This window comes from Oryx dammah, unplaced genomic scaffold (genome assembly GCF_014754425.2).
Source record: "Oryx dammah isolate SB20612 unplaced genomic scaffold, SCBI_Odam_1.1 HiC_scaffold_2, whole genome shotgun sequence".
Classification (NCBI taxonomy): Eukaryota; Metazoa; Chordata; class Mammalia; order Artiodactyla; family Bovidae; genus Oryx; species Oryx dammah.
In genome coordinates this window covers 156,754,693-156,774,919 of record NW_024070186.1, presented here as the reverse complement: position 1 = coordinate 156,774,919, position 20,227 = coordinate 156,754,693, and the positions used below count along the sequence as shown (strand labels likewise).

The 20,227-nt window shown below is 36.2% G+C and overlaps 2 pseudogenes; one reads left to right on the top strand and one right to left on the bottom strand.

Annotated features, from left to right (window-relative positions):
• The window catches only part of LOC120882208, a 933,819-nt pseudogene that overhangs the window by 421,479 nt on the left and 492,113 nt on the right, over positions 1-20,227 (bottom strand).
• On the top strand, positions 3,536-4,577 carry LOC120854696 (annotated as a pseudogene).

Sequence of the window (20,227 nt, the reverse complement as noted above, 5' to 3'; positions counted from 1 at the left end):
AACACATTATCTAATGAAATTATTGTAGAGTTATCCTAAATTTAAATTAACTTTGTATTTACTTTTGTTACTTTCTCTTTGTTAGATTGATTTTAGCTCAGAACCTTGTCTATTTATTGGTTTTAGTGTATTACTTAAAATATTTAATGCTATGTAGACCTTCTTTGTTAATTTCATTTCTCTTTCACACGAAAATTTTATTATAATATTTTAATCTTTCAATTAAATATTGAATGTATGATGGGATAATAATAAATACTTAAAATAAAATACACGCAAAATGAAATCTTACAGAATAAACTTCCCTATTTCATAACTGGGTCTCCAATTTGTCCAGATGCAAATATAGAACAAGTGTATTTTTATGTATCTATGTTTATGCCTTTGTAAATAAATTTTCTATTTTACTACCTAGGGTCCTGAAGATCTTTACATACCAGTCTATAGAGCTCTAACTCATACTAGTTTCCTCATACTGTTTAACTTCTTTATAAATATGCACTAGAATTGAGGTATCCAATCTTCTTTATGTTTTTTTCTGCCTTTTTCTTGGATAAATGATTCTGCAATTAAGTCCTTTTGAAATTTTATTATTAACAAACATGTGGTCCTCACATCACTATGGTTTTTTTCTTTGTTATCTATATTTTCATATAGGTAAGACCTGCTAAATCTTCCCATTGACTAATCCATTTACTAATTAAGAGGGTTTTATACTTGTAACCCTAATGTCAGCTCATGAATCTTTAATTTGTGGAATTTACATATGACAAATGGTATAAAGAAAAGATACACAATAAACATTATATTTTGTGGTAAATAAATGCATCACACACCATGAACAGAGCTATTGGACAGTAGGGTGCATTTTTTTGGAATTCATAAGCCATAAATCCAATGCTGATTTCCCTTTCTTCAAATAATTTATGATAATTCTAGTTAAATAATGACCTAAATAGCTGTGCTATTAATATTATTTTCCATCCCTGCTAAAATGTAAAGTTTATAATTACTTTTTATTATTCTACCTAGATAGGTGTAATGCCTGTATAGCAGAAAGGCAATATAGGTAATGATTTAGTAAGGAAATTTCTATATAGTCACACATTATTAATTAATTTATGTATGTATCTATTTTACTTTTTTTCAGAGAGAGTATCATTTTTACTTAGTTTTGGCTTTAATTATTTTTCTTATACTATTTAAAATATTTAAATATATGAGCTATCTTCTTTAATTTCAACTGCATTATATACAACTACTTTCAGTGTAATATTTCTATTTTTTTAAGGTAAACTTTAAATGTAATAGATAATTATAAAAATTATAAATGATAAAAATGAAAGCCATACATAATGGGACAAAGTGTAGAATGCATTTATTTCTCAGAATTTTCTCCAGCCCTTATCTCCAGAGGTGATCACTAAATCTGTTTCTTTATTTTTCAAAAGTCTTTAAAGTAAAATGTTTAAATTTAAATAAGAAAAACACTCTAAGTTTAAAATAAAAATGAATTTACAATTAAATTAAAATAATTTAGTCACAAGTTTTCAGGGAGATTTAATAAGGTTTAGGGAGATTAGGAAGATTTTTTATATCTTTAGAGAATTGAAAATTGAACATAATGAGTCTTCCACTTAGCAAGTCATCTTTTATATACATACTTACATTTCCGGTCTATGTCACTCATCTCTTATAGATAGCTGCTGTTCTTTGTCCAAGACCTCTAAAGTGCTTGCTGACCTTTGTTGTATGAATATATATATATATATATATATATGTATATATATATATATATATATCTTTCAGGAACTGCATGAGTCAAGTCTTTGTTGAACATTTTTGATTCTACTGAGATTGTTCTGCCCACTGTGTTTACCCATGGCAATATGTGGCTATCTGCAAAAGCCAATTTTTTGAAACCGTTTTGAGTTACAGGAATGTGGCTTCCTCTTTTGAGTAGCATTAACTAAAGGGTTTGTCCTTGCAACTATTTGGATCCTCTTTATAGTGTGGCTGTCTGTCTGTAGATTGATGTCATAGACCATTTATGTGAGACTCCACCCTTTGTTGAAACTTGGCTTCACGGAAACGCATATCCTTAGTCTTGCTGGAGTATTAGATTCATTTGTTTGTTAGCTTGCTCTTTACCTTGATGGTATCTTTCATGTATCTTGTGGTATAGACCTATAGCTTGGAACAGAGATGCAAATCCCTCTCCACCTGTGTTCCTCACATCATTTTGGTCATTTTAGCCTGTTTGATGAAAATGTATATATTTGCACCCAGTCACCACCTTCTCCATAGATAAAGCTCTGACTATGTTTTATATCAGGGAAAACTCCCTTTTAAAACTTCTAAATTCTACACCTGATACAAACAGCCTACTCACTGGAAAATATCCTGATGCTAGGAAAGATTGAAGACAGGAGGAGAAAGGGATGACAGAGGATGAGATAGTTGGATAGCATCACTGGCTGAGTGGACAAACTCTGAGAAATAGTGAAGGACAGGGAAGCATGATGTGCTGCAGTCCATGGGGTCACAAAGAGTTGGACACAACTAAGTGATTGAACAACAACAAAATCTACACACTCAAATGTAGATGTGAAAAATGTTCTGGGGAAATTCTGAAGTAACAAGATGACTTTACAACACAAAACAACTTTGCTCTTTCAATGGAGAAAAGAAGGCACTTTCTATGGTTTATGGTCAACTGAACACTTCATCAAAAGTATGTTGATGTTGATAGAGAGACTCTGAGGAAAAGTGCAGGAAGGCAATTATTTTCCATTAAAAAAAGCCAATTTAGATTTTCTTATTACACAGTCAATTAGTTATCAAACTTTAATATACAGTCAGAATTAGGGTGTTTATAAAATGCAGATTCTCAGGACACAGCTCTAGAGAGTCTAATTTAGTAGTTTTGTTATTGTATTGATGTATGGATATTAACACTGTGTATATCCTCTAAGATGTAAATAAGTACTTTCATCAAACTACTTTGGTTAATTGATGTTGTGGTTTCTTTCCCTGTATCCTTACAAGGAAAAAAAAAAAGATTGAAAAAGATTGAAATTGTTAAATATATCTATTTGAAATTTGAATGACTGGTTAAGAAGATACCCCTAGAATGGTGAAAGTCACCTCCTTTATAAATTGAAAGTAAAATAATCTTTACTTTTTAACTAAAGTTTGATCAAGTTTTGTATAAGGTATTAACTATATGTATACTTTCTTAGCTTCTAGATGCAAAGGTAATTGTGACAACTCATTTAAATAATAGCGTGTCCTTTTTCTACCCTTGTCTCTTAATTACTTGCCTCTTCATTAGTCTGTGAAGTTTTTGAGGCTAGAGATGATGTTTTAATCAGCCTCATATTATGATCTCTGAAAGAACTGGAACATACTAACCATAATGCATATTGACTGAAAGAACAAACAAATTATCTTAAGACTTCAGGAAGTCTCTAGCAATAATTCAAGTATAGGGAATTTTGTCCTGAATTCTGAAATAAGACATACATAAGGGTACATGGAACAAAGAGAGAATGTAACTGAATTTTTTCCTCTTGGGACTCACTCAGAGCACTGAGCGTCAGAAAATACTTGTCATGTTCTTGCTCGTCTACATTGTGACAATGTTGGACAACATGCTTATTGTCCTGAAGGTGGTGTTCAGCCCAACACTGGGTGCCCCTATGTACTTCTTTCTTGGCTACTTCTCATTTATGGATGCTGTTTATTCTACCACAGTCACCAAAACATGATTATGGACTTACTGTGTGTAAAGAAAACCATTTCCTTCCAAGCTTGCATGACTCAGCTTTTTATAGGACACTTATTTGGTGATGCTGAGATTTTACTTTTGGTGGTCATGGCCAATGACCACTATGTGAGTATCTGCAAATCCTTGTATAATTTGACAATCATGAATCAGCAGTTGTGTATTCTGCTGTTGCTGTCTGCTTGGATTGGTGGATTTTTACATGGTGCATGCGTTTCATCGTCTCCTGTTTACAACCTTCCCTTCTGTGTCACAATGGTACTGACCACTTCAGGTGTGACATTCACCCTTTGTTCAAACTTGAGTTCACTGGCACCCATGTTTTTGCCCTCACAGTGCTGGCCAATGATGGGACAATTGGTGTGGTCCTTTTTACACTCTTACTTGTCTCCTATGGGGTCATTCTGTGTTCCCTAAAGAATCTTACTCATGAAGGGAGGCAGAAAGCCTTGTCCACCAGTGGCTCCCACATCACTGTGCTGGTTCTCTCATTGTGCCCTGTGTTTTTAATGTATGTGAGACCTCCTTCCACCTTAAAGGGAAGTCACTCAATTGTGCCCCCTCTTTGCAACCCCATGGACTGTAGCCTGTCAGGCACTTCTGTCCATGGGATTTTCCAGGCAAGAATACTGGAGTGGGCTGCCATTTCCTTCCACCATACTCATTGTTAATTTCTTGACCGTGTTTTTATACCATTATCACTGCTATGCTAAATCCTCTAATCTGTGTTGTGAGAAATGATGAGATGAAAAGTGCCATGAGAAAGCTCTGGACCAGAAAAAGAAAATGAGACAGCAGGAAAACATATGATCCATTTTCAAGGAAGAATTATTCTTTCCAGGAAAGTCTTGTGTGATATTATAAGTGTATTAAGTTTCTACTCAGCATAATATCTTAGGCATGAGGAAAACATGTATTATGTAAATACTTCCAATGAATAAAATACATCCATATCTACAAGATTTTCATGATTTTCTAGTGCAAAGTAGATATATTGCTTGATATACATTTTTAAGATTGCTGCATTTTCTTATGAAAATGTGCATAGTTTTGGATATAAAATGTAACTATTAACAGTATAATTTGTGTTCTATATAATGAGTTAAACTATACTTAATACTATAGATTTATGTTAGGTAATGGGATATTTTCCAATGTTTCTTTCTCAAATAATGTAATTTTTTTTTTAGAATTAATGGGACTGATTATGAATTTTAAAGAATCATATTATTCATACATCATAAAAATTTTGTTAACTGTTTTCCACACAAAGATAGGCCATATCAATATTTGGCTACCTTATGTTTGTGTCTCCTTCAGAATTTTCCACAGTTTATTGTGATCCACACAGTCAAAGGTTTTGGCATAGTTAATAAAGCAGAAATAGATGTTTCTCTGGAACTCTCTTGCCTTTTTGATGATCCAGCAGATGTTGGCAATTTGATCTCTGGTTCCTCTGTCTTTTCTAAAACCAGCTTGAACATCTGGAAGTTCACAATTCACATATTGCTGAAGCCTGTCTTGGAGAATTTTGAGCATTACTTTACTAGCAACAAAGGTCCTTCTAGTCAAGGATATGGTTTTTCCAGCAGTCATGTATGGATGTGAGAATTGGACTATAAAGAAAGCTTAGTGGTGTAGAATTAATGCTCTTGAACTGTGGTGCTGGGGAAGACTCTTGAGAGTCCCTTGGACTGCAAGGAGATCGAACCAGTCCATCCTAAAGGAGATCAGTCCTGGGTGTTCATTGGAAGGACTGATGTTGAAGCTGAAACTCCAATACTTTGGCCACCTGATTTGAAGAGCTGACTCATTGGAAAAGACCCTGATGCTGGGAAAGATTGAGGGCAGGAGGAAAAGAGGATGACAGAGGATGAGATGGTTGGATGACATCATCGACTCATGGACATGGGTTTGGTTGAACTCCAGGAGTTGGTGATGGACAGGGAGGCCTGGCGTGTTGCAGTTTATGGGGTCACAAAGAGTCAGACACGACTGAGCGACTGAACTGAACTGGACTATGTGTGTGTCTTATTTTTGTACCTGCAAGATACTTTGCAAATATTATTATGCTTAACATTTAAATGTCAAAAAAGAATGGTGTTTCAGAATTGTAAAAAATAATCTTAAGGAGGCAAAAGTTATCAAAGCAACTGAATGAATATGTTGTAAATGAAGTAAATTAACCAAATCTTACTTATTTTCCCAATTGAATTATCTCCTCAAGTGGATCAGATTTGTTTGGAGTTACATATTCCTAAAGATCATCCATTAATCTTTCCAGATAGTTGAGAATACCTGGTAATAACTCTGATATTTTTCAATATCCCCATCTCTGTGTATACTTATAGTGTTTCAAAGCCTTCCATAGAGACCTCAGGTCTGCCTTTCATGTGTAAATTGAGCATAAACCATAATCTATGAGCTTTAGCCATGAACTACAGAGTTTAATACCAGATATTTTGGGTGAGGAATTTTTAAGAAAGATGCTTACAATATATGCCAATCTTATCTCTTTTGTTAATAAATACAGGTACTAGGAAATAAAGAGGCCAGAATATATTGTTTTATTTCATGGATATATTACAAACCTCTCTGTCTCTGAATGAGTCTTAAAATAAGACGTTATTCTGCCTGCCTTATTCAGTCTGGATTCATGATGTCTGGATTCAGTTCAGATTGTGGGGTGGTGGATGCTTTTCACTAGTAAATCACACTGTCCAAGAAGACTCATATATTGATTTTAATTCCTATTACATGGGGATTTCTTATATTATCTCAAAGGCTTCTAAAGCATGATACTATTTATCAAATAATACCAAGCATTTGAGCATATGAGATCTTATGTAATTTATTCCTCTGCTGTGGATGTTGCTATAGACTGAAAGTTCATAACTTAATTATTTTTTAATGTGGTGATATTTGGAAGTGGGCCCTTTGGAAATGACTTGGTAACTTACATAACAACTGCATTGAATCTGTAGATTGCTTTGGGTAGTATATTCATTTTCACTATGTTGATTCTTCTAATCCATGAACATGGTATATTTCTCCATCTATTAGTGTCCTCTTTGATTTCTTTCATCATTTTTTTATAATTTTCTATATATAGGTCTTTAGTTTCTTTAGGTAGATATATTCCTAAGTATTTTATTCTTTTCGTTGCAATGGTGAATGGAATTGTTTCCTTAATTTCTTTTTCTACTTTCTCATTATTAGTGTATAGGAATGCAGGGGATTTAATTAGAATAATTTTACAATTCAAGTTCACATCCAAAATTCCCCCAAGTTAATAATACAGCATAAGAATTTTCCTATGATGCTGCATTAATTTTTAAGAAAATTAAAAACTATTACACGTTAATCAAATACATGCATTATATTTTACTTACCCATTTCTAATATTGAACATTGCCTGTAGCTTCTAAATTTTCCACAGCTCTTAATAATGTTGTTGAACAGAGATGTAAATAATAATTTTTATCTTTAAAATATATTTTCCTTTACTGTGTTTTCCTAGAAAAAATACTGTAGATCTAAGAAGTAGAAAAACTGATTTTTATATTTTTATAATTGATTCTAAATAGCTTATTAATTATATCTCATTCTTAACTTATTTACACTATGCTTTTATCTTACCAGTTGGTTGGTTCTTAACTCAGTATAAGGAATGCACTGAAGCTACTGTACTTTGTTTCCACACAAGCATGCAGTTTTCATTTTGAATAATGTATATCTATGGCTGATTCATGTTGAGGTTTGACAGAAAACAGCAAAATTCTGTAAAGCAATTATGCTTCAGTAAAAATAAATTAATTAAAAACAATTTAAAAAGTAAATGTTTTTATCTTTGAAAGGAAAAGATAATTTTCACAGAATATACTTTACTATATGTTTCCTCCTTTTTTGTGGGGAGGACATTATGTCACCAAATGTCTCATTCTATTAGTAATGCAGCATCCTATAACTGGGCTCCCCTGGTGGCTCGTTAGTTTAAAAATCCACTGACCAATGTCAGAGTAAAGAGTTTGATCCCTGAGTCAGGAAGATTCCATGGAGGAGGAAATGGCAACTCACCCCACTATTCTTGCCTGGGAAAACCTATGGACAGAGGAGTCCCTGGGGTCACAAAGAGTCAGGCATGACTTAGTGACTGAACAACAAAAACACCCTGTAACCAGGAATGATGGATCATGGATGCTATGGGAAGATGAGAGAAGAAGGTGTGAGAATGCATGTAGCAGAAACATAAAGGATTGGGAAACTTCATTCATATCATGGATGGGTGAATTTCTGCTGTTTAGTGATAAAATGTCAGGAATTTAAAGACAATTAACAGGACACTTTATGATTTTGTGAAAACAAACACAAAATACACCTGCTAATATGCCTAGTAACTGTCCAAAAGATATTTGTTGACTGAGTGAACTAGTAATAGGTACCTATTGTAAGTAATAGATTTTATGCTTGGTGTTTATTAGTTGATATATAATGTATATAAAATTTATGTTTCTCATAGAGATTTATGATAAACAGAGCTAGAGGACATCAGCACTTGAATTCCTGGTAAGTTTATGGTCTGGGGAAGCAGGACTAATCTTAGCCATGGAACATGGCGATTCACCAAGAATCTCTTGTTACCTGATGTGTTTCAGGCACTAAAGACACTATGCCAGGCACAGTGAGAAAACACACCTGAATAGTTTATGTGTTCCTGTACATAAGTGCCAGGAGTTACCAGGTAGGGTGTATCACCAAGGAATTATATATTTCCCTCGACTGACTGCTTAGAAAGTTATTTATTGACAATGTTTTTCTTTCCACAGTTAGAAGTGAGGGTTCAAATTTAAATTCTCATGGAAAAAAGAATAACTCTTACCTGCTTACAGGAACTCTTAGCCTACAAGGTACACCTGATAGTTACAATTTGTAACCTCACAGACACAGAGGAGGGGTTGGAAACTTGGGACAATGAGATAAGGTAGTAAAACCAAGTGAAGGTAGAACGAGAAAGATAATCCAGATCTCATATACACAGCACCATATTTTCTCCATAAATTGCATATCAAATGATCTCCCAGAGATACTTTACAGATGACAGCTAGTAGGTGTCTGAAAAGATAAAAGTCGTCATGGAAGAAGTAAGAACGTCTTGAAACAAATATTGGGGCACGAATGCCAAGGACATGGTCCACAGTTACAGTGACTGCTCTAGTTTTGTGCTAAGAAATTCAGACCACAATCCTTTCATGATTAACAGGTATTGGTCTTTATTCCTTTGTAGGTAATTCAGGCCCCTGGAAGATGTTACTTCCTAAATGGATCTCCTCAGGCCTCTCAACAATGTGACTGAATTTGCTCTCTTGGGACTCATACAGAATCCACACCTACATAAAATACTTTTCATTGTCTTTCTGTTCATTATCCTCTTCACTGTGCTGGCCAGTCTTCATTGTCATCATCATCTCCCTCAGCCCTGCACTTTCTGCTCACATGTACTTCTTTCTCACTTACTTGCCTTAACAGATGCTTTTCATACATCTGTTGTTACACCCGAATGATCATTCTTCTGTTGTACCAAAGAATTCTTCCATGAGAAGAATCCTGGAGTGATTCCTTGATGCAGATCTTTTTGGCGTACTTCCTAGGAGGCTCAGACATCATAGTCCTCACTGTCATGGCCTGTGACCGCTATGTGGACATCTATAAGCCTCTGCACTACACGACCATCATGCGAGAGGGGCTCTGCCAACTCTTGGTGGTGGTGGCTTGGACTGGAGGAATCCTACCTGCCACTGTGCAAATTCTCTTCATGGCTGACTTGACTTTTTGTGGTTTCAATGTCGTTGATCACTTCACGTGTGATTCCATCTCACTCTTGGAAATTGCCTGTAGTGACACTTGTGAGGTTGGAATGGTGGTGACAGCAAACAGTAAGGCCATGTGCTTGTTCATTTTTTTCCCTGCTCCTCATCTCTTACATAGTCTCTGAGCTCCCCGAAATTCTAAAGGAAGATGCAAAACCCTCGCTACCTGTGGCTCCCACTCTCCAGTGATGGTGCTCTATTTTGTCCCTTGTATATTCTGCTACACAAGTCCTGTGACCAGTTACCCTGGGAACAAGTTGATAGCTGGGTTCTTTACAATCCTCATTCCTATGTTAGAGCCTATCATTTACACAGTGAGAAACACAGAAGTGAAAAATGCTGTTAGGACTTTGTTGAAGAGGAGAGTAACTTAATTTGTACCAGATGCCAAGTAAGCAATTGTTTGCACACAAAGGGAAAATTGTTCCTGTTGTAAATTGTAAGAGAAAATTTTAATATTTTACAGATCACTGACAGAAGGAAACAATGTCCTAAGCATTAACATTTGTTGAGTAACAAAAACTACAAATTTGAAAAACTCAGCAGTGGCCACAGGACTGGAAAAGGTCAGTTTTCATTCCAATCCCAAAGAAAGGCAATGCCAAAGAATGCTCAAACTACCGCACAATTGCACTAATCTCACATGCTAGTAAAGTAATGCTCAAAATCCTCCAAGTCAGGCTTCAGCAATACGTGAACTGTGAACTTCCAGATGTTCAAGCTGGTTTTAGAAAAGGCAGAGGAACCAGAGATCAAATTGCCAACATCTGCTGGATCATGGAAAAAGCAAGAGAGTTCCAGAAAAAACATCTATTTCTGCTTTATTGACTATGCCAAAGCCTTTGACTGTGTGGATCACAATAAACTGTGGAAAATTCTGAAAGAGATGGGAGTACCAGACCACCTAACCTGCCTCTTGAGAAATCTGTATGCAGGTCAGGAAGCAACAGTTAGAACTGGACTTGGAACAACAGACTGGTTCCAAATAGGAAAAGGAATGCGTCAAGGCTGTATCTTGTCACCCTGCTTATTTAACTTATATGCAGAGGACATCATGAGAAACGCTGGGCTGGAAGAAACACAAGCTGGAATCAGGATTTTCAGGAGAAATATCAACATGCAGATGACACCACCCGTATGGCAGAAAGTGAAGAGGAACTAAAAAGCCTCTTGACAAAAGTGAAAGAGGAGAATGAAAAAGTTGGCTTAAAGCTCAACATTCAGAAAACGAAGATCATGGCATCTGGTCTCATCACTTCATGGGAAATAGATGGGGAAACAGTGGAAACAGTATCAGACTTTATTTTATGGGGCTCCAAAATCACTGCAGATGGTGATTGCAGCCATGAAATTAAAAGACACTTACTCCTTGGAAGGAAGGTTATGACCAACCTAGAGAGCATATTCAAAAGCAGAGACATTACTTTGCCAACAAAGGTCTGTCTAGTCAAGGCTATGGTTTTTTCTGTGGTCATGTATGGATGTGAGAGTTGGACTGTGAAGAAACTGAGCACCGAAGTATTGATGCTTTTGAACTGTGGTGTTGGAGAAGTCTTGAGAGTCCCTTGGACTGCAAGGAGATCCAACCAGTCTATCCTAAAGGAGATCAGTCCTGGATGTTTTTTGGAAGGATTGATGCTAAAGGTGAAACTCCAATACTGTGGCCACCTCATATGAAGAGTTGATTCATTGCAAAAGACCCTGTTCCTGGGAGGGTTTGGGAGCAGGAGAAGAAGGGGACGACAGAGGATGCTATGGCTATGGCATCACCGACTAGATGGACATGAGTGAGTAGACTCCAGGAGTTGGTGATGGAGAGGGAGGCCTTGCATGCTGTGATTCATGGGGTCGCAAAGAGGTGGACACAACTGAGCGACTGAACTGAACTGAACTGGATACATTTAGGTGAGGGACAGGGAAGACTGGTGAACTGCAGTCCATTGGGTCATTAAGAGTCAGATACGACTATGTGACTGAACAACAAAGCACTTATCAAGCATTTTGATAATTTCAGTGTACTTTACCACTGTTTCAGTGTTCATTTCCATGGGTTCAGAATAGACAATGGAAAGGATAACAATTGGACTCTATTTGATGATAGCAGAATAATTTTTTCTCCAGAATTTTACTGTTGCTCTATTCAATTCCTCATATTGTTAGCTGTATGAAATAGGTTTCTCTGTAGTATCCTAATTTTAGAACTTATTTTGTTTTTGCTTAGCCTATGCTTAAATAAAACAGGGATAGAAATTCTTAGTTAAAAATGTTGAGAAAGAGAATAGTGGATGTATCCACAAATTTTCTTTCTTTCTTTTTTCTCTTTTTGCTCTACAATTTTATGCAATGCATAAAGTGAGAAACACAAAAGGAGAAAGGAATAATTTATGATTAATGTATAATTCTTTTCACGATACAAAAATTAAGCCAGAAACTTTGAAATTACTCCTTATTTATATTCATTTTCATAAATAGCTTTATGTTTTACAGTTTTTCTTGAATATGAAAGATTTTTTTTCCATACCAAGACTTGAGGAGTCATTTGAAACTTGAAGGGTAAACATAATTTATCAAATTTCAAAAGAAAGTCATATAGTTAGAGTCCAAAGCTATTGTTCTCTAGGTCTGATACAAATATTTGCATTATATGAACCATTTATTATCTACCAGACACATTCATTTCAGTTGATTTATCCATGTACTAAACTGGTGTTTTCATTATCATTATCCCCATTTTATAGAAAAGCAAATTGATGTCAAAAGTATTTTACTAACTTACTGAACTTACATCAACTTCAGTTCAGTTCAGTTGCTCAGTCGTGTCAGACTGTTTATGATATCATGGACTGTAGCACGCCAGGCTTCCCTGTCCATCACCAGCTCCCAGAGTTCACTCAGACTCATGTCCATCTCATCTTTGATGCCATCCAACCATCTCATCCTGTCGTACTCTTCTCCTCCTGCCTTCAATCTTTCCCAGCATCAGAGTCTTTTCTAATGAGTCAGTTCTTTGCATCAGGTGGCCAAAGTATTGGAGTCAGCTTCAACATCAGTCCTTCCAATGAATATTCAAGACTGGTTTCCTTTAGGATGAACTGGGTGGATTTCTTTGCAGTCCAATGGACTCTCAAGAGTCTTCTCCAACACCATAGTTCAAAAGCATCAATTCTTCAGTGTTCAGCTTTCTTTATAGTCCAACTCTCACATCCATACTTCTCCCATAAAGTGTGTCAGGAGTCATTACATTGAAAGACATCTTCCTTTCAAAAGTTGCAGCTGCAAACTTCTAATCCAGGCCTTAAAAAGAAATCAGTCTTTCTTTCAGATGAAACACAGTTGTCTGTGTCATGTTTAAGATGTATAGACAAGAAAATTATCTGCAATTTTAATGATTCACTTTGTCCTTCAGGAAGATGGTGTTAAATTTTTTATATCCTTATTTCCAACACCATAAATTGGTAGTATAACACTATAAATTGGTAGTATGGTATTAGATTTTTTTTCCTTTTTGTGGTCAAAATAAAAATTCCTTTCAGGTTTTTTTTTCATTAGTGAAAACAATTACTAATATAGTTCCTCATTTTAAAAAATGGTTAAAGTGAACTTTCATAAAGTGGTAGATACCTGCAATGTTCCTCTACCCATGTGGAGAATACCAAGTCATCCTACATTACTACATAACTCATAAATCAAAACTCCTCTGACTATGACACTCCAACTCATGTTACTTCTCACAAATAACATTTTTTCACATTCGGTGGTCAACTGGAATTGCTTCTGCTGCTGCTGTTTAGTCTCTAAGTCAGGTCTGACTCTTTTGTGACCACTCTTTCGTGACCACAGACTCCTCTGTCCATGGATTTTTCCAGGTAAGAATGCTGGAGTGGGTTGTCATTTCCTTCGCTAGGGGATCTTCCCGACCTCAAGATTAAACCCACATCTCCTGCTTGGTAGATGGATTCTTCACCACTGAGCCACCTGGGAAGCTGTAGCTATTTCTTCCATAATTTGAACATACAGTAATGCCTGAACATGGTATTGGGGTGACAGTGTATACTAAGTTGTGCATGACTGTATCACATTCATTCACAGAACATTTTATCATTTAGTCTAAGTCTGAAAGATTGCATAATTAGCCCTTATCCTATTAAAATGATCAAGTTTGTAATTGCTAGTGAGAATAAAACATTTCAACAGAATCTAAACCAAGTGATATATGATTCATTTTACCTTATTAGAGAAGAAGGGAAGGTAATCCAGAGATAAATATAGGAAAAGTATTGAGGAACTGTAATTTCTACTCTAAGACTGAACAGAGGATCTGAAAAGAGAAATAGGCCAAAGCTTGTGTCTTAGGGGCTGTACCATAGGCTCAGTAGAGGAGTGAGATTAATGAGGCAGATCTGATAAATTTTCAGTTGCAAACTTTAAAGATGTAAGAACAGAAGAAAGGCAAGGCAGTCTGGCATTCTCAGTGGACAGAGTCTTTCTGGCTTGGGAACAACTTTACAACTGATTTAGATGTTCCTTTGCACTCATCATTAAGAATCTCTCCCAATGGCCAACCACCACCTGATTATCTCAGATTCTTATACATACATACATATATATATATATATATATATATAAAAGAGAGAGAGAGAGAGAAGTAAATATGTTTCTCCTAAAAATTAATGACATAAATAATGTTTGGGTCTATTGTGTAGGAATATTTTGGTTTAATTTGGATTTTAATTCCATAAAAATATTAGGCTTTAAGTAAGGGAAATGAACTCTTATTTTATTAATAAAATAGCTTTTACTATTATTAGAGGCAACTATGAGGTATATATTTTCATAGGTTCTTTACATAGTTTAACTCTATTCATGATGCAACAAGTATTATTGAGGAGGTTTTTACATGATTTATAAAAGCAGAAAGTGAGACTTAGTGAGTTAAGCAACAATATCAGGTCTCTTAGACTCTGATTCCTCTACTCTACTCATTTCATGATATTCCTGATGTGAAAACACCAAAACACAGATCAGATCATTGGCCACTTTGTGAAGATTGTCACTGAGGCATTCTCTTATTTGATGGGAAGGTCACTTTCTCCCCTTCATCTCTCTGTTTATCTTCATTTCCCAGGTTACTTGCATTCTCTTGATCCGTCTTGTGTCAAGGCAACATGATCTGAGGATCTCTTTTCTGCAGGTATATTTCCCTTCATGGACATTGTAAAAAGTGGGATGCCATAGGTATCCATTGAAATGGTCAAATTTCAAAGGAGGTGATACTGGGTGAAAGAGAAGTTTAGAGAAAAACTGAGGAACTCAATCATTGAGGAAATTGATATTCTATTTGGGAATGAGGGTAGTACCTTGAAGAGCTAAATAGACGCTATTTACCTAGGATTTATATTTGTTGATATTTCATAGTGTTAACCTTGGACTGCAAGGAGATCCAACCAGTCCATTCTGAAGGAGATCAGCCCTGGGATTTCTTTGGAGGGAATGATGCTGAAGCTGAAACTCCAGTACTTTGGCCACCTCATGCGAAGAGTTGACTCATTGGAAAAGACTCTGATGCTGGGAAAGATTGGGGCAGGAGAAGAAGGGGACGGCAGAGGATGAGATGGCTGGATGGCATCACTGACTCGATGGACATGAGTCTGAGTGAATTCTGGGAGTTGGTGATGGAGAGGGAGGGCTGGCGTGCTGCGATTCATGGGGTCACAGAGTCAGACACGACTGAGTGACTGAACTGAACTGAACTGAACACATATTTAGAAAAAATGGCTACATGGTGAATTCAGTTTAAGTAATTTTGACATCTTTATTATTATTTTTTTAAATACACTGTTTCAGTGCCTACAGTGGACAGAGAGTTATGGAAGCTATATTTTCCCATGGAATTATCTTCCCATGTTCTTTCATATGTTCTTTTAAAATTCAGCTAAAGTGTTGGTGTACAACACTGAATAGTACAAACAAAGGTTGTTTTTATGTGGAACTTAAATTCCAGTGGGGAATAGATGGATAATAATCAAGTAAACAACTAAGCAAAAATATAATTTTTTTTAATAATGGGTAAGATGAAAACCATTTTATTAAAAGTTGATGCAAGAGAGAAGAATTGGATAGAGATCTGTGTAGCTGTTTGTAGCACAAGTAGAATTTCATTTTGGTCCTAGTTTAAATAACATTATGCCCTTTGTTTTTTAAAGTAAGTACATTATTTTAAATAAAATATTTATTTGAAATTGGGGCTGGGTTATCTCTCCTAATAGGCAAAAATAGTTCCTTGGGGAAATAAACATTTCTTACTGGTTTTATGTATAATACAGAGATATGCACATAACCCAAATAAAAAGGTAATATGTTTGTGGTCTTATGACATTGGTTGGCAGGTTCTTTACCGCTAATGTGACCTGGGAAACCCCCATATGACATTACTATTTTTGAGGGGCAGATAATTAAGGGAACACGATGTCTAAGGAACACTTTTAAGGGGCAACAGCGAACAAAGATTCATGAATATTGCCCTAGCTCATGTCTAAATAGTTAGGTAAAACCATGGAGTAACTAGAATGTTAGTAACAGTCATCCAAGCACAGAAGTTGGTGGATCACTAAATATCAACCATATTTAGTAAAATTGAGAGGCTCCTCTTCTCAGGAGACTTCCTAGATTTTGTGGACAACTACCTTAATGAACCAGTTGTAATCTGTGACAGGTTTTCTACAATGGAAGCTAGTAAAAGAATGCTGACTATATTCCCAAACATTTCTAAACTGATAACATGTCATTTGAGAGTACTAACTGTTATGCAGTGATAAATAATTTCATTATTTTCTCTGGCTGAGGCAAATTTTCAAATTTATTATAATATAACTGTCCTGAACTTAGATGTGACACAATGTTAACAATAATCTTGAAAGATCTAGAAAATATCAGATTAGATGATATAAGAATTTAGTCCTGTTGCTAGCTAGGTGGCCAGGAACAATTTCTATATGACTTTTCTGCATCTATATTATCAAATGGATGAATCATTGAATGGTCATTCTTCTACTGAGGAAGACAGCTTAGCTGTGGAGAAACTAACTGAATGGTTAATATCATGAGCTGGCTTTGTGTTTGTGGAGAATCAGCTTGGCCTGGCTCCAGTGAGCTCTGCCTTTGGGAAAAGGGGATCGTTGCAGGGTTTGATGGGAATTCATCAGATTAGTGCCCCAGTCAGCAAAGACACAGCCTCAAAGGTATGCAGTTGAAATGATCCAAGTCTACACATTTTGAAATCCTGTACCATTTGAAAATGACACTCGGTTTCTAAACCCAGGTCTGTTACCCAAAGAGAAGTATCAAGAATGATTTTCTCCTAAGGTGTGACCTGGAAACTGTTTATAAATGTTATAGCTAAGTGACTGGCTCGGGTCCATCATTTGGTAAACAGTTTAGCTGGCTGTTTTTACTATTTAGATGAACTTTGGATTCCTCTGCCATCCAAAAGTGTGTTTTCCATATAAATTTGTACATACTTAGATCGTCTGTTTTAAAATTTTCTTTAAAATCATTAGAAACTCTGGTCCTATAAAATTAACTCCCATTAAGTGACTGGTTAATTTGCTCCAAGTGTGGCCCTGATTTACTTGATTAGTGATAGGATTTGCTAAGTTGAGACTCTAATGTTTCATGATTTCTAGGTCTTTTGTGGGTTTTCCAGCTGGCGCTAGTGGTAAAGAACCCTTCTGCCACTGCAGGAGACTTAAGAGATGCAGTTTCAATCCCTGGGTTGGGAAGATCCCCTGGAGAAGGGCATGGCAATCCATTCCAGTATTCTTGCTTGGAGAATCCCGTGGACAGAGGAGACTGGCAGGCTGTGGTCGCACAGAGTCAGACATGACTGAAACGTCTTACCACAGCACAGCAAAGGTCTTTTGTAGAGAAAACTTCTGGTAAGTACAACCTGCGTGCTTACTTGCTGAGTCTCTTCGGTCATGTCCAACTCTTTGTGACCCCATGGACTGTAGCCCACCAGGCTCTTCTGTCCATGGCATTCTTCAGGTAAGAATACTGGAGTGGGTTGCCATGCCCTCCTCCAGGGCATCTTCCCAACGTGGGGATTGAACCTACACCTTTTTTGTCTCCTGCATCGGCAAGAGGATCTTTTTTTTTTTTTTAACCACTAGTGCCATCTGGGAAGCCCAAGTACATCCTAAAGTACAAAGTACAAACTGAAGTTGATCAGTCCTGTCAGACTCTTACTGCAGCCTACCAGGCTCCTCTATCCATGGGGTTTTCCAGGCAAGAGTACTGGAGTGGGTTGCCATTGCCTTCACTGAGGTACATCCTAGATGGGGTTAAATCTTTGGTTACCCCAATATGATCCTAGAGAATTTACTTACACAATTTCTGCCTTTGCTGACTAGGACCACAGTTAGCTGGATTTAGGGGTCACAACCATGACATGAGCTTGAGTTTTTTAGGTGATTTTAACAAGTTATTAGAGTATTAAACATGGTCTTCTTAATTTGAACTACTATTCTGAAATCATTGAAATTTTTGAATCAATTATACACAGACATAATTAAATTACTTTTAAAATGTATGAATAGTTCACCCATTTTTTTCTATAAACAGATTGTAGCCTCAGGATTAAGAGACTTGAGCTATCAACTTTTAAGCTGATTTACTTTAATCTCTTTCAGCAGGTTATCAAAACTATCAAAAGTGTCTACCTTTCTGCCTCTATCCAGATCAAGAGATTTAACAAACAAAAGAGTGTGTTTATATTTCAGAGATATGACTTAGATAAAGATGAAACTGGAGTAGCTGGTATGTATTGGATGCTGCTGCTAAGTCGCTTCAATTGTGTCAGACTCTGTGCGACCCCATAGATGGCAGCCCACCAGGCTCTCCCATCACTGGAATTCTCCAGGCAAGAACACTGGAGTGGGTTGCCATGTCCTTCTCCAATGCATGAAAGTGAAAAGTGAAAGTGAAGCCCTTCAGTCATTTTCAACTCTTCGTAACCCCCTGGACTGCAGCCTACCAGGCTCCTCCATCCATGGGATTTTCCAGGCAAGAGTACTTGAGTGGGTAGTCAACTTTTAGGTTTGCTGTCTTTATGAAATTTCCTATGTGTGTCTGTGTGTATGTATTACATGTGTATTTCTGCTTTCCTCTTGTACACATTTATTTTTTGTAGTAATGATCTTTGATGAAGACTTTATGTGCTGTTTTTCTTTCTATTTTGATCAGTTCATGATTTAGGTATTTAATGAAACCTTTCAGTTGGATTATGCATATATATGTAATCACATACAGTTATTTGTGAGCAGCTCTGCCGACAGATGCTGATGGTTTGCTCAGGGAGAGGGTGGTAAAATCAAGAAAGGCTATTCAAGGATCAAGACCCCTCCTTCTGGAAGCGTTCTGAGGAAGCATTAGTTTTTGTATCTACAAAGGTAGTAATTTCATTTCAGATGATACTGCAGATTGTTCCGTCTCCACTCATCTTTCAAGGAAAACACAATGTGTTGGGAAGACTTTCCATCAACACTAACCCTTTTAAAATCCTTCAGCGCTGTTTCTCCTTAAAAATGATAATCCAAATCATTGCTGTCATCTTCCTGTTATCCAAGATTTTACTGAATAAATCATTTAGCTCCATGACAAAGTCAGTCACAAGAATTGCATATCAACTGTATTGGTGTCTTCCATTCAAATCAAGTCTTTTCTAATTGCCAACTCTAAAGTGACACACAAATTAATTTTTTGCTATATCTAGGCCAGAAAATGTGTATCATCATAGTTAATTGTGAAGTTTAAATGGGAAAATAAATAGATAGCTGGTGAGAAGCTGCTGTGTAACAGAGGGAGACCAGCCTTGCACTCTGTGATGATGTAAAGCAGAGTGGGATTCGGGGAGGGGAGGGAGGGTCCGGAGGGAAGGGATATATGCATAATTATGGCTGGCTCATATTACTGTATGACAGAAACAAGCAGGGAATTGCAAATCATTTTTTCCTCCAATTAAAAAATAAATTATTGTTTTCTGTCAAACATCAGCATGAATCAGCCATAGGTGTACAAATGTCCCCTTCTCTCTGCAAACTCCCTCCCATCTCCTTCCCCATCCCACCCCTCTAGGTTGATACAGAGCTCCCATCTGATTTCCCTGAGACATACAACAAGAGTCTGTAAAGCAATTATCCTTCAAATAAAAATTAAATTGAAAATAAATGAGAAAACGTGTAGAATAATAGTAAATTGTTGATACATAGTGTGCACTAAACGATTTATGATTAGCTTATGTTGTATTTATGTATAGATTTGTATCTCTATATAGTATTACATTACTCTAATCTAACTTTATCTGGAGACAAATAATATAGTTTTATTATTTATGCCATCAATAAAATTCTATGAATGGATGCAAATTAAAATGAGATGATTTTTCACCTTACAATTTGGTTACTATGTATACAATAATGACAATATTGGTTAGGTTGTGGGAAAATTACTCTTTAGTACACCACTTTTGGGAATAAAAGATGCTTCAGGGATTTGATAACAAAGCTACAGAATTTAT